The sequence below is a fragment of the Triticum urartu genome, chromosome 6A (assembly GCF_056163025.1).
Source record: "Triticum urartu cultivar PI428250 chromosome 6A, HENAU_Tu73, whole genome shotgun sequence".
NCBI lineage: Eukaryota > Viridiplantae > Streptophyta > Magnoliopsida > Poales > Poaceae > Triticum > Triticum urartu.
The window spans coordinates 403,360,173-403,374,753 of NC_141878.1; positions in this window are offsets into that span (position 1 = coordinate 403,360,173).

Genomic DNA, 14,581 nt, shown 5'->3' on the forward strand with positions numbered 1-14,581 from the left:
GGCGGCGGGGCCTTTCCTTCCTCCTCTGCCTTCGGGGTCCGTCGCGGGGCGGAGCTCGTTGGTGGCGGCGCTGGGCTTCGGCAGGGCCCAGCGGCACGACGCCGGTGGTGCGGGGCGGCGGTGCGGCCGTCTGGTGGCGGCGCGGCGACGGTCTGAGCCCCGGTAGTGGTGCGGCGGCTGCTGGGTGGTCCGACTTGGGTGGCGGCGCGCTGGTGGGCGTCTGGCCAGATCCGCCCAGATCTGGCGCCTAGGGTCCGGCTGGCGACGCAGGGGGTGGTGGGAGCTTACCTGAGCTCCCGTGTGCTGCCGGTCGGCGGCGTCTCGTGCGGGGCAGCGGGAGGTTGTGGCGGCCGGCAGCGCGTGTTGGTGGATGCGTGTCCAGCCGGGGGATCTCGGGCTCCCTGTTGGATGGCTCAGGCTGCGCTGGCCTTGGACCGCGGTCGGCTGCCTCCTCCATCTCCGGGGAGGCAGTGGCATGGTGGTGGTGGTGCCCTGGGAGGAGTGTGGCCAACGACTTCGACGCGTGGAGCTCGCCTGGCGGCACGGGTTGGGCAGTGGCCGGGGTGGTCGCTGCTCCGGCCGTGGATGGCTCCACGGTGGCTTGGCAAGTCGGCTTCGGCGACGGCTGGCACGTCCTGGCGTCGGTCCGTCCGTAGGCGGCTTGTATCGGCCTTTGACCCCTCCTCCTCGTCGCCCGGTCGCTACGTTCGGCGAAGGGCTGGCCTTCTCCCAGCTGCGGTCCATCGCTCGTCTCGCGCCCAGTGCGCAGGTCCGAGCTCGTCTCGCGCATAGTGTCGCAGGACTAAGCTCGTCTCACGCACGATGCTGCAGGACTGACCTCGTCTCGCGCACGGAGCTGCGAGACCGAGCTCGCCTCGCCCCCGGTGCTGCAGGACGGTTCGATGGAGGCCAGGTGGTCGACCTATTGGGTCTCGGCGATGGGGGTCGCCCAGGGGTGCGAAAGGTGGGACCTTTCTGCTCGTCTCTTTGGTTAAGATAGCGGCAGGTCTCGGGTGAGGTGGTGTCTAGGTCTTGGATGCCGGGGCGGCGGCCCTGGTGGTGGTTGCGCGGTGCTCTCGGGCGGAGACCGTGGTTTGGTGCTGGCCGTGTGGGCGGCATGGTCGCTGGGGTGTGGCATTCGGTGCCGGTGAGTTTTGGCCGGGGTGAAAACCTGTTCTATCTTCGGACGGACCGGCGGCGGCGAAGCTCGTTCCCTTCTTGAAGACGTCGTCGCGGCTCTCATTACTCGTCGTGCGGCTCCGGGAGAAACTCTAATCCTCGGATTGGGCGGTGGCGGCGCTCCGGTGTCGTATCTTTTTTGAAGGCGCCGCCTTGAAGCCCACGGTTCGTCGTATGCGGCTTCATCTCTTCGCGGTGGTAATGCTAGGGGTGGTGTTGTCGCGCTCAGCGTCTATGTATCATGCCTTGGGTGTATGCGTGTGTTGTAGTTGCGTGCGTTGTACTGAGATGTGAGGATCATGCTTTATATATAAAGCGGGACGAAAACTTTTTTGGTAAATGTGTCACCAATTCGGCCGACAGATTCATGTCTGCCAAACGACTGGCTGTGATGGGAGATCTTTTTTTGCCGCATCATGTTAAATTTGTATATCCATTTGTTACAGTTTGGAAATTTATGAATAAAGGATAACATGCAAGTAAGGAGGTTTAGTACTACACAACCTATTACGCTCTCCGTTCTAAAATAATTGTCGTGATTTTAATTTAAATTCAAATATTCAGATTTAAACTAAAACCATGACACATATTTTGGAACGGAGAAAGTATATCTCAATTGAAAAACACATGCCGTTTCTCCTATCCAAATGATAAATGCCACACGTTAGGTGTGTGGCACTTCAACCCTAACGTTTTTAAAATAACAATCTCAGTCACATAAGGACGGCAAATTTCTGTCAATAATAAACTGAAACATAGAAGTTTTCATGCTTGGTAAGTTGTCATCCTCGCGTCATTTAACTTAACGTCGAAAACATTTAGATATGCCATCAGCTCGCACCTGCCATGTAACACTTATCTGAGTCCTCCTATCAATCGAAAACACGGCTCTCCGGCTTCCTTTAAAAAAAATATCCGGCCGTACATTGATTTCCTAGGTACCACCTACCAGCCAGTTATTCCATATTGATCAGAAGTATATTGTTGCTTTTCGGCGTGGTTGCTGACCATCCAAGCTTCTGAGACCCCTTTCCTCCAAATCCGGGCAATCAGTTTAAAGTGCTCCTAGATTATAGGACGAGACTTGCCTGCTCTTCCGGCATGTGCCCATCCGTACTCCCGCGTACGTGGCTTGAGTTGATTGGAACAAAATAAGGTCTGACCCCACTCTCTTAAAATTAGGGGAAGATGATTAGATTAGAAAGAAAAAAACATAGGATGAAGTGGGAGCACGGATAAAAGTATGGGGAGGAAGCAGGCAAGCCGGATCCCTAGATCATAACCCCCTTTCATCCTCAAAATACGCCTTTTACTGATTTGGGAGTGCTTTTGTGATCACGGATTACTTCATAGGCGTGCAAGGTATGTTCGGTCGGTGACTAGAGATGTCGGGTTAAAACATCCAGAATCGTAATTTGGCAAAAAACAAAATATCAAGAACAGTAGAGTTATACTCCCTTTGTTCTTAAAAATTTGTCTTTTTAGAGATTTCAACAAGTGACTATATACGAAGTAAAATGAGTGAATCTACACTCTAAAATATATCTATATACATCCGTATGTGGTAGTCCATTTGAAATATCTAAAAAGACAAATATTTAGAAACGGAGGGAGTAGCATCTACAAGCGGACAAGCCATAAGAGCATCTACAGCCGGATATGTCAAATATGGTCTCTCAAAGACCCGCGGACGCGTCCGGACGCGTCCACGGGCAGTGACCGGGCACGCCTCAAATTTCACTTGTTGCATCCAGGCATCTCATACTAAATCTTAAATCCATGCAAAGACATGCAAACGAAATAAGCCTACGTACTACGTCCGGATCTCCTTCTGGATCTCGGGCGGCACTCCGGCGTAAACATTGCGTAGTAGGTGATCTTTGTCCGGACCATGGCGGACCGCCGGAGCGGGAGAGGGAGGAGGTGGATGGGCTCGGACTGGCAGCGCCGGGAGGGGGAGATGGATTGACTAGGGTTGCGGGACTCCAGCCGGATTAAATAGGCGGATTTGCTCTCGGACGGCGAGCCGGAGCGGCACCACGCGGTGTTCACACCGCGAAGACGGAGGAGGCGTCCGTCGGACCGCCGGGTTTCTAGGCGAGTCCGCATGGGACCCCTTCGTCAGTCCTACGTGACGGGCATGCCTGGACGCCCCCATATTCGTCCCATATTTGGACTGGATGTGAGGGGTGCTGGTCAGCCCGAGCGTTTGAGGCCCGTTTGAGGGGGCCATCTGGGTCAGAAAACTGTGACCGGCCAGTGACTGGGCGGCCCGCCCGGACATATGAGGCGGGTTTCGGGCACCCGGCTGTAGATACTCTAACCGCCCTAAACGTCCTGATGGGTTGCCCGGAAAAGTTTTGGCCACCCAATCAGGCTCCCCAGCCGGGCCAGACACCCAGCCTGTCCGGCACTCCACATGTCTGGCCCATATTTAGGGCGGATATGGGGAGGTCTGGATGCACCCGGGCACGCCTGTCACGTAGGACTGACAGATAGGGCCCATGCGGAGATGCGGAGAGACAACTGTTCCGACAAGCGCCTCCTCCGCTCCGCTTCACGTGGCGCTGCTTCGGCGTGTCGTCCGAGGGAGGAAGCCAGTTTTTTAAACCGGACGGCGGCGACAGAACCCTGGTCCGCCCCATTTTTCCCCTTTCTCCTATCTGTCACCGGCACTTCCACTTCCTTCCACCTCTTGCCATGCCGAGGCACCAGATCACCACCCACGCATAGCTCACTCCGAAGCGGAGGGTGCATCTATTGGAGCAAATCCAGGCGAGGCGGGCTGCTTGTTTTGCCACCGACTTTCCTCTGAATTCGTCGTCGTCGTCGTTGGAGGCTCATGGAGGAGGAGGAGGTGGAGGTGGTAGCGTTACCGGCGGCGGGCTTCGCCATGGCGGGCGCGGAGAGGAGTATGAGGCCACTCAAGCGATGGAGATGGCGGAGGAGACCGCCATCCTCGAGTCCATTTAGGACAAGGCCAACATCGAGGCCAATTGACAGTTCATCCGGCAAGAACAAGCGGCGAAGAAGGCGATGTTCGCCGAATGGACGTGGAGGCGAGGGGTGCCGGAGCCTCCACGGGCTTAGGAGCTTCCGCACTTGCCCGTCTATCAGGCACCGGACACGGAGATTGTCGAGATCTCTGACGATGAGTATAGTTTAGCCTTGTACATAGTACCTAGTTTTCATTTGCATGGGTATTTTGGATTTGGGTATGAAGTTTGAGTTTTATGGCTATGACCAATGTTTTTTTTGTTCAGTCATTGTCTGCGGACATGTTTATTGCGGCTGTAGATGTTTTAAATATGACCCCTCAAACGCTCGTGGACGCGCCTAAGCGCGTCCGTGAATAGTGACCGGATGCTCCTCAAATATTGTCGTCTACATCCGATATCTCATATCTGATCCCCTATATTCATACTAAACCATGCAGCATCGATCAAACTACGTAGATCAGCAAATGGACATAGACAAGTACAATACTTTCACCAAAAGATTGGATGTTCAAACGACCACCAAAGTTCACATAAACGACGGGCAACTTGAAACTACATCTAAAACTTGAAATTAAATTGAAGAAAAGCATATCTTCACCACTTTCAGGCCGGCCCCTTCCCCTTCCAATCGCCGGCATAGCTATAGCCATCCGCGGCTGGTGGAGGAGCCGTCTGGGGAGGAGGAGGAGGAGGAGACGATGATGAGGCCCTTGAGGCGTCGGACGGTCCGGTCCTGCTGCCGCTTGAGCTTCGCCAGCCGAGCCGCCTCCATCGCCTTCTCCCTGGCCTCGTGCTCGGACTGCTCGATAGCTAGCCGGAGAGCCTTCACATTCTTTCGGCGGAGCCACCGAGCGTCTGTCTCTGTCGTCGTAAGCGACCGATGATAGACCCACACGAGGAGCTGCTCGTCCTCGTCAGGCTCCGCGGGTAACCCGCGGCGGCGGCGGCGGACAGAGCTCTCCACCGCGTCCCTCTCCCTTGCTCGTTGCCTCTCGCGGCGGGCAGCGCGCGCCTCTGACTCTGGCGTGCGTGTCTGGGCCGGCGGGCGGGCACAAGCACCCACCATTGCTTGCGTGGGGGAGCAGCAGGCGACGGGGCCAAGGGACGGCATGGGGGAGGCGCGGACTGCATAGCCCGCGCGGAGCCAAGCGCGGGCCGGGAGGAGCCAGCGCCGGCTTCCTCGCTGCGGCTGCGGGAGAAAGGCGAGGCTGATCCAAAACTGTCACCGTGTTCACCTTAAACCTCTTGGGCAATGCGAAGGGCTTGGTCCTCGCCGGAGTCGGAGGAATATTTATGGGGACGGAGTGGGTCGGGCCGACGTGACGATCATGCCGGGGCGCGTATCCGCCTTATATTTTGAGCTGAATATAAAGGACGTTGAATAATCCAGACGTTTAAAGACTGTTTAAGAGCTCCGGCTGAATCAGAAAAACGTGCCGGACGGTTGTTCGGAGCTTGAGATGTCCGGCTCTAGATGCTCTAAGCTGGTCGCCTAGATGACGGTGACGCCTTTCTTTCCGCCCATCCTTTTCTTCCGATTCGGCGACGTATCGGTGCGCTGGACGGCGATGGCACGCCACCGCGCGCCAACGACATGATGGGGGCGGAGAAGGATGGATGGATCGGTGCCTGCGCGGGCCTACCGATCGATTCGTTTGTGATCCTTAATTTTCTCTTGCGGTCTATCATGTCGGCGTGCCTCGTGTTGTCGATCAAGTCCCTCCAGCTGCATGCTCAAAAAAAAAGTCCCTCCAGCTGCGAGCGTTTCGCGCGAGGCCGGTGACACGTGAACGTAGCAGCAGCAGCAGGTAGGCGCCTGGTTTAGTTTAAGCTTTGCGTGCCACGCCTTGCCTCGTCGTGTTGTTCTGTTGCTGCCACCGTGCCGCGCGCTGATGCATCACAGTCATGCTGGGCTGCGTTCTCGAAAGAACCGACGTGCTGCGGCAGTTGGTTGTAAGGGAACACCTCGCACGTAGTAGTACGTATAGTGTGTTGCATGATTTTTGTTTTATTTTACATTTTTTCGAAATTGTCTAACGATGCATCATTAGGGCGTCTTTGCTTCGGCATCCGTCCTCGGACAGAGAACCGGTCTGCGGACTACGGAAGGCTATTCAATGCTATCATGTATATGTCCGTCGATAAAAAATAGTCTATGGACTACAGGAGCCGGCTATCTAATGTTATTGTGTATATATCCGCTAGTAAAGAGCTATTTGAAATTCAAATAAAAGCCTAATTCATGGCGCGTGCGATCACACTAGCATCGGATCATATGCCCAATTACAACTAAAAAAGGCAAGTATACTTTAATTTTTTACACGCCCGATCCCAATGACAAAAAAATATTTAGTCCACCAGTCCTTACAAATTTAAGCCTTCTCCACCCTCAAGGTGTCAGCGCCGTCGCGTATGCAGCCTCCGCCTCCGTCTTCTTGTCCGCCTCCTCCTCCTCCTTGTCGCCGCCTTTAGCTCATCTTTCTATCGCTGCAACATCTTGTAGTAGACAGCTTGTGTGATCATTCTTGTCTTGGCATCCAAAGACTCCGCATTCAAGGACAACATCTTGGCGTCTGGACGGTGGGCGACACCATCTGTGCTCCGCGATCCTAGCCGCGACCTCCACCACGTCCGCGACCAGCACGCCCACCGCCGCATGCACCATCAGCACGCCCTCCACCCCCCCCCCCTTCTTCACGAGTGTTGCCTCCTTTACGGCATTCGCTTTGACACAACGATTTTGCCACGTCGCCGAGTTGATCTTTTGGCCGTGGGTGATGCTCAGATCCTCCTACACCTTCACCACCTCCATTTCCGACAGGTCCTGGTCCGATTCCACGTGTCGGCGGCGGCGAAGAAGAAGAAAGTGGGAGAAAAGGACATGAATTGGATGGAGAGCGGCGGGATGGAAGGAGAGTGGGAGATTTTAGCGCGGGAACAGTGTGGGGTGCTACAAAAGGGTGGACTCCGTCTTTCTTTTGCATGGGTGATGACCCACAAGTATAGAGGATCTATCGTAGTCCTTTTGATAAGTAAGAGTGTCAAACCCAACGAGGAGCAGAAGGAAATGATAAGCGGTTTTCAGTAAGGTATTCTCTGCAAGCACTGAAATTATAGGTAACAGATAGTTTTGTGATAAGATAATTGGTAACGAGCAACAAGTAACAAAAGTAAATAAAGTGCAGCAAGGTGGTCCAATCCTTTTTATAGCAAAAGACAAGCCTGGACAAACTCTTATATGATGTAAAGCGCTCCCGAGGACACATGGGAATATCGTCAAGCTAGTTTTCATCACGTTCATATGATTCGCATTCGGTACTTTGATAATTTGGTATGTGGGTGGACTGGTGCTTGGGTACTGCCCTTACTTGGACAAGTATCCCACTTATGATTAATCTCTATTGCAAGCATCCGCAACTACAACAAAAGTATTAAGGTAAACCTAACCATAGCATGAAACATGTGGATCCAAATCAACCCCTTACGAAGCAATGCATAAACTAGGGTTTAAACTTCTGTCACTCTAGCAACCCATCATCTACTTATTACTTCCCAATGCCTTCCTCTAGGCCCAAATAATGGTGAAGTGTCATGTAGTCGACGTTCACATAACACCACTAGAGGAGAGACAACATACATCTCATCAAAATATCGAATGAATACCAAATTCACATGACTACTAATAACAAGACTTCTCCCATGTCCTCAGAAACAAACGTAACTACTCACAAAACATATTCATGTTCATAATCAGAGGGGTATTAATATGCATAAAGGATCTGAACATATGATCTTCCACCAAATAAACCAACTAGCATCAACTACAAGGAGTAATCAACACTACTAGCAACCCAAAGGTACCAATCCTGGACTTGGAGACAAGAATTGGATACAAGAGATGAACTAGGGTTTTGAGAGGAGATGGTGATGGTGAAGATGTTGATGGAGATTGCCCTCTCCCGATGAGAGGAGCGTTGGTGATGACGATGGCGATGATTTCCCCCTCCCGAAGGGAAGTTCCCCCGGCAGAACAGCTCCGCCGGAGCCCTAGATTGGTTCCGCCAAGGTTCCGCCTCGTGGCGGCGGAGTCTCGTCCGGAAAGATGTCTTATGATTTTTTCCTCATCGAAAGATTCCATATAGCGGAAGATGGGCATCGGAGGGCCACCAGGGGGCACACGAGGTAGGGGGGCGCGCCCCCACCCTCGTGGGCAGGGTGTGCCCCCCTGGTGAACTTCTTGCGCTCAGTATTTTTTATATATTCTGAAAATGACTTCTGTGAAGTTTCAGGACTTTTGGAGCTGTGCGGAATAGGTCTCTAATATTTGCTCCTTTTCTAGCCCAGAATCCCAGCTGCCGACATTCTCCCTCTTTATGTAAACCTTGTAAAATAAGAGAGAATAGGCATAAGTATTGTGACATAATGTGTAATAACAGCCCATAATGCAATAAATATCGATATAAAAGCATGATGCAAAATGGACGTATCAACTCCCCCAAGCTTAGACCTCGCTTGTCCTCAAGCGAAAGCCGAAATCGAAAAATATGTCCACATGTTTAGAGATAGAGGTGTCGATAAAAATAAAATATGGACATGAGGGCATCATGATCATTCTTAGAACAACAACTTATATAATTTTTGTCATATGATCTCTTATGCTAGAGTAATAATTCAATCACAATTTCAAGTATGAATCATAAACTTCATTGAAGACTAACAAACTATAATCTCAGTCATTGGAGCAATTGCAATTTATCATAACATAGGAAAGAGTCAATATATAAGAGCTTTTCAGCAAGTCCACATACTCAACTATCAGATAGTCTTTCACAATTGCTAACACTCACGTAATACTTATGGGTATGGAGTTTTAATTGGACACAGAGAAAGATAGGGGCGTATAGTTTTGCCTCCCAACATTTTACCTCAAGGGTAATGTCAACAATAATAGTTCATGAAAACTCACATCCAATTAGCCATATATACCAGGATCTTTCCAACGTGTTGTGCTTGCCAAAAGATAAAATGTAAAAAGGAAGGGTGAAGATCACCATGACTCTTATGTAAGGTAGGAGATAAAAGTAAAAGATAGGCCCTTCGTAGAGGGAATCAGAGGTTGTCATGCGCTTTTATGGTTGGATGCATAAAATCTTAATGTGAAAGAACGTCACTTTATATTGCCACTTGTGATATGGACCTTTATTATGCAGTCCGTCGCTTTTATTTATTCCATATCACACGATCATATAAAGCTTATTTTCTCCCACACTAATAAGCATACATATTTAAAGAGCAATTTTTATTGCTTGCACCGATGACAACTTACTTGAGGGATCTTATTCAATCCATAGGTAGGTATGGTGGACTCTCATGGCAAAACTTGTTTAAGGGTGTTTGGAAGCACAAGTAGTATCTCTACTTGGTGCAAAGAATTGGCTAGCATGAGAGGGAAAGACAATCTCAACCATGTTGGATGATCCATGACAATATAATTTATCTCTGATGTAAGAAAACATAACCCATTATGTTGTCTTCCTTGTCCAACGTCAACTCTTTTAGCATGTCATATTTTAATGAGTGTTCACAATCATAAAAAATGTCCAAGATAGTGTATTTATATGTGAAGACCTCTTTTTCTTTATTACTTCCTATTAATTTCAACGATGACCAAAACTATGTTTGTCAACTCTCAACAACTTTTATTCATCATACTTTTTCTATGTGAGCTCATTACTCTCTATAAGTCCATATGATATCTTTTATTTTATTCACTCAATATCATGGCAAAATAATCAAGCCCTTGACTCAACACTAATCTTTGTTATATATAGCTCACGGACTCGATTACATAGAAGGATCATAAAGCAAAACTCACAACTAGATCATACTAAAAACTTTATGCTACTAGATCAAGATATTATTAAAAGGATCGAACTAAGAAAAACGGTAAAAATAAAAGTGATGGTGATACGATACCGGGCACTCCCCCAAGCTTGGCAGTTGCCAAGGGGAGTGCCCATACCCATGTGATTGTGTCTCCTTTGTTGGTGAAGAAGTTGATGGTTTTGTTGATGGCGTAGACTTGTCGTCCTTCTTCCAAGGCATAGGCTCACCATCTTAGAAGGATGATCGAGTCTCCTGAAACCTCAAATCTGCAACCAAACTCATCCTCTTGAATCTATATTTATACTCACAGTTTTGATTTTGCAGGTCATAGATCTGGGCTTGGAGGTGCTCGATTTTCTCATGAAGCTTGAAGATGGCCTCCCCAATGTCCTTGACGTCCAGCTTGTGGTTGTTGGTGAACTCCATGATCATAATGTGATTGGAATCGAGTCCACGCTCCACCATCTCCTGACATTTGAAAACTTCTTGCTCCAATGCCTCGAGCCTTGCCTCCGTGCTTCTGGTCTTCCTTGGTCCCTCAACATCGCGGATGTGCAACAACCCCACACGCATCTCAATGGTTTGAGGGTGTTGCAGCACTTCCGCGAGGTAGGGGTTGATGACCTTCTCGAAGAACTGGTCCTTGGGGGCACTTGAAGACGACATGGATTTGTCAAAAAAACAGCTCGGAACAAAGACAGGAGATTTTTGCGTGATACGGTGGTCACAACCTTCGGGAGGTTATATAATGAATTTTTACCTACCAAAATATGTGTCGTGTAAGAAAACGAAGTCCGGAGAGCACACGAGGTGCCCACGAGGTAGGGGGCGCGCCCAGGGGGGTAGGGCGCACCCTCCACCCTCGTGGAGCCCTCGTGTCCTTCCCGGACTGCTTCTTATTTTTTTATTTTTCTAAATATTCCAAAACAGAAGAAAATTGCCATTAGAACTGTTTTGGAGTCGGTTTACTTACCGTACCACACACCTATTCCTTTCCGGAGTCTGAAACGTTCCGGAAAGTGTCCCTTATGTATTCCTCCGGGGTTACGGTTTCAATAACATTGGTTTCAACATTTATGGGATTACCTGAATATAATGTTTAATTCTTTGACCGTTCACCACCTTCGGATTTGTGCCTTCGAAGTTGTTGATTTTTATGGCACCGGAACAATAGACCTCCTCGATAACATAAGGACCTTCCCATTTAGAGAGAAGTTTTCCTGCAAAAAATCTTAAACGAAAGTTGTATAATAATACATAATCACCTACATTAAACTCACGCTTTTGTATTTTTTTGTCATGCCATCTTTTGACATTTTATTTAAATAATTTGGCATTCTCATAGGCTTGGGTTCTCCATTCATCAAGTGAGCTAATGTCAAATAACCTCTTCTCACCGGCAAGTTTGAAATCATAATTGAGCTCTTTAATAGCCCAATAAGCCTTATGTTCTAATTCGAGAGGTAACTGATACGTCTCCGTCGTATCTACTTTTCCAAACACTTTTGCCCTTGTTTTGGACTCTAACTTGCATGATTTGAATGGAACTAACCCGGACTGGCGCTATTTTCAGCAGAATTACCATGGTGTTATTTATGTGCAGAAACAAAAGTTCTCGGAATGACCCGAAACTTCACGGAGCAACTTTTTGGAAAATATAAAAAAACACCTGCAAAAGACGAAGGCCATGGGGCCCACCACCTGTCCACGAGGGTGGAGGGCGCGCCTGCCCCCCTAGGGCGTGCCCCCTACCTCATGGACCCCCTGGAGCTCCTCCGACTCCAACTCCAACTCTATATATTGTGTTTCGGGGAGAGAAAAAATCAGAGAGAAGAATTCATCGCGTTTTACGACACGGAGCCGCCGCCAAGCCCTAAAACCTCTCGGGAGGGCTGATCTGGAGTCCGTTCGGGGCTTCAGAGAGGGGAATCCGTCGCCATCGTCATCATCAACCATCCTCCATCACCAATTTCATGATGCTCACCGCCGTGCGTGAGTAATTCCATCATAGGCTTGCTAGACAGTGATGGGTTGGATGAGATCTATCATGTAATCGAGTTAGTTTTGTTAGGGTTTGATCCCTAGTATCCACTATGTTCTAAGATTGATGTTGCTATGACTTTGCTATGCTTAATGCTTGTCACTAGGGCCCGAGTGCCATGATTTCAGATCTGAACCTATTATGTTTTCATCAATATATGAGAGTTCTTGATCCTATCTTGCAAGTCTATAGTCACCTATTATGTGTTATGATCCATTAACCCCGAAGTGACAATAATCGTGATACTCACCGGTGATGACCGTAGTTTGAGGAGTTCATGTATTCACTATGTGTTAATGCTTTGCTCCGGTACTTTATTAAAAGAAGGCCTTAATATCCCTTAGTTTCCATTAGGACCCTACTGCCACGGGAGGGTAGGACAAAAGATGTCATGCAAGTTCTTTTCCATAAGCACGTATGACTATATTCGGAATACATGCCTATATTACATTGATGAACTGGAGCTAGTTCTGTGTCACCCTAGGTTATGACTGTTACATGATGAACCACATCCGGCACAATTCTCCATCACCGATCCATTGCCTACGAGCTTTCCATATATTGTTCTTCATTTATTTAATTTTCCGTTGCTATTGCTATCATCACTACAAAATACCAAAAATATTACTTTTGCTATCATTACCTTTTGCTACCGTTACCACTACTATCATATTACTTTGCTACTAAATACTTTGCTGTAGATATTAAGTTTCCAGGTGTGGTTGAATTGACAACTCAGCTGCTAATACTTGAGAATATTCTTTGGCTCCCCTTGTGTCGAATCAATAAATTTGGGTTGAATACTCTACCCTCAAAAACTGTTGCGATCCCCTATACTTGTGGGTTATCAGTAAGTGACATGCTTTTCCATAAACCATTTTATATGGAGACATACCCATAGGATTTTTATATGCAGTTCTATAGGCCCATAATGCATCATCAAGTTTCTTGAACCAATTCTTTCTATATCTATTAACAGTCTTTTGCAAAATTAATTTGAGTTCTCTATTACTCAATTCTACTTGACCACTAGACTGTGGGTGATAAGGAGAGGCAATTCTATGATTAGCATCATATTTAGCAAGCATTTTACGGAAAGCACCATGAATAAAATGTGAACCACCATCAGTCATTAAATATCTAGGGACTCCAAACCTCGGAAAAATAACTTCTTTAAGCATCTTAATAGAGGTGTTATGATCAGCACTACTAGTTGGAATAGCTTCTACCCACTTAGTAACGTAATCAACATCAACTAAAATATGTGTGTAACCGTTAGAGGCAGGAAAAGGTCCCATATAATCGAAGCCCCAAACATCAAATGGTTCAATAACAAGTGAATAATTCATAGGCATTTGTTGACGTCTACTAATATTACCAATTCTTTGACATTCATCACAAGACAAAACAAACTTACGGGCATCCTTGAAGAGAGTAGGTGAAAGCACAAGTGCTCCCTAGGTGGTTTTGGTAATTGATGACAACATATCTCTTGTTGGACTAACACTTCTATCTAGCATGTTTCAGATAAGTTCAACAATGGAGTGGCATGGACTAAAGGTTGTGGGAACTCCTTCAAGATGCTAAGGACAAGGGATTGGCTAAAGCTTCAAGCTCAAGACTCTTCACTTTTACATTTTAGTGATCCAAGATCACATTGAGTCCATAGGAAAAGCCAATACTATCAAGGAGGGATGAGGTGTTGCTTAATGAGCCTCTTGCTTCATGTGCTTAATGATATGCTCCAAAATCCTCAGCTACTTTCCCACTTTCACATATGACCTTAACCCTAAGCCAAACTCGGTCCTACCGATTCTTCCTATCCGGCGCCACCGAGTTTCACTTGTCATGAGCCACTGCCAAACCCTAATCAGTCCGGTCTCACCGATGGGATCTCGGTCTCACCGAGATGGGCTTACAAACTCTCTGTTACCCATTGCAATATTCTCGGTCCCACCGAGATATGCAATCGGTCCCACCGAGTTTGCTTGACCAAATCTCAGTTTCACTTATTACCCAAATCGGTTCCACCGAGTTTGAGTAATCGGTCAAACCGAGTTTTGGATTTACCCTAACCCTAGCACATCGGTCCCACCGAGTTGATCCAGTCGGTCCCACCAAAATCACTAACGGTCACTAGGTTTACATTTTCGGTCCAACCGAGTTTATGATTCGGTCCCACCGAGATTGGAAAACTGTGTAACGGTTGGATTTTGTGTGGAGGCTATATATACCCCTCCACCTCTTTCTCATTCTGAGAGAGAGCCATCAGAACACACACATCATTCCAACTCATATGTTCTGAGAGAGAACCACCTACTCATGTGTTGAGACCAAGACATTCCATTCCTACCATATGAATCTTGATCTCTAGCCTTTCCAAGTTGCTTTCCACTCAAATCTTCTTTCCACCAAATCCAAATCCTATGAGAGAGAGTTGAGTGTTGGGGAGACTATCATTTGAAGCACAAGAGCA